Consider the following 1,949-nt stretch of genomic DNA (forward strand, 5'->3'; position numbering starts at 1 on the left):
TTATGTGCGTATACACCGACACGGGCTGCACTAGGCCACGCCACACTTCTCTGCACCGGGTTATCGATGGCCCGACAAAGAGGACATAAATAACGCCTTTTGCACCGATACAACCGCGATTCTAAGTATGGGTCGCTCCGTTGGACGCGTGTGCGCCTATTCCAATCTATGTAAGTACGTGTAACGTGCCATCAAAGCACCTAGCATGCGCGCGCCGATTCGATTCCCGTATTTATTTCCCGTACACTTTTCCAATTTTTTTGATCGATCTTATCGATTTATCATTTAGATCTCCCTCTGAAATTTAATTTGACGAATGAGATTATTCTAGTAATTGGCCCAGAAAAAGAAATTTCTCGATACGATATTTACAGGTATGCAAAATCGAAGACAAAGTAGAGAAGAAAGTAAAAGAGAAATAGAGATCGTGACGAAAGTGTATATATATATATATATATATATAGGTGTGAAAGGAAGAAAGGAATAGAGAGAGAGAGAGAGAAGGAAAGAAGATGGATATACGGAGGTGGCGAACGAAGCGACAGCTGTCGATTTTCCTCCACAGACCTTGCGCAGAATGCGCGAGCAAAGTTGTAACGGGCTAGTCATAAATAACGCGCTCGTTCTCGACCACGGAACGGAGAGGGGAGGGGAGAGGGGAGAGGAAAAAAAGGATCGAGGAATAGGAAGAGAGAGAGAGAGAAAGAGAGAAAATATACGGAGACATCGTGCACGGGATAGGTTCGTGCTTGTCGAGGACGTGGCGGGATTAGTTCATTAGCTGTACGTTATACTAATCGCGTTTACGTTTTGGCTGATCGATGCGCGGCGAACGGTGGGTGATTATCCGTTTCTCCGACTAGTTTCCTAGCGGAGACACGTGAGAAATCACGACGAAACTTTGACCGAGGAAGAGGAAAAAAGAAAAAAGAAAGAAAGAAAGAAAGAAAGAAAGAAAAAAGGCGATGAAGAAGAAGCTCGTTTTATAGATCGTATTTATTCGAAAAGAAAGAGGGAACGAACGTGTGGTTTATCTTTGCGGAGGAGTGTATCGGTGTAGCGAGTTCAGTTTCCACGGAAGGGCATTAGCGGCGTTATTAGCGCTGGTTAGAGGATACGTGGTTTGGCGGAGAGTAATAATTATCCGAGCCTTCTTCCTATCCTTCTGTCTACGCGGACGACCAACAATCGCCCGACAACAGACTTTTTTCTTTCGCGATTTACAATCGCGTGGAACGTGGAAATTGCGGAACGAGGATAATAATTTTTTTTCTACCGGATTCGGTCGGTAATGGACGAAACGGGTGGGTTATTTTATCGGGTATGTCATCGAGATTATAAAAATCGATCGGGAAATCAGGTTTGAAACGACAGATCAAATTAACTCACCTAATAACGCGCAATTTCGTGATCGATACGAATTATGTAAATCAACTTGTCTGCATTGCACATGTACGTGCGGGTACAATCGGTATAATTCTGTGAATAGTAATGAAGGGAAGTAACACTCGAATTTCCATGAAACAATTGATATGCATTTCGATGCAGCACGGAACCCATCCACGTCCGTGAACATATACCAGTTCCATTACCACCTCAATCTATTTCAGCCAAATTCATTAATCGCTACAATATGCATTCGACCTGGTGTGTTACGTATGCATTTAAAACGTATTTGCGTTAAATTTATTCGGAACCAATCTTCTATATAATACATATATATATATATATGTACGTACGTTAATAATATTTTAAAAAGTTATCGCTCTTTTCTTTCTTTCTCTATTATCCCTCGAATAAAAAAATATATATCGCGAAGATCGAATTTTTATTTTACGCGTAAAGGAGCGAGGATTGAATAGAGAGAATAGATATTTAACACGCGCAATATATTCGCACGCGTTTTACAATGGTTTTTCTTTCTTTTTTTTTTTTTTTTTTTTTTTTTT

This window comes from Apis dorsata, unplaced genomic scaffold, assembly GCF_000469605.1.
Source record: "Apis dorsata unplaced genomic scaffold, Apis dorsata 1.3 scaffold_108, whole genome shotgun sequence".
Classification (NCBI taxonomy): Eukaryota; Metazoa; Arthropoda; class Insecta; order Hymenoptera; family Apidae; genus Apis; species Apis dorsata.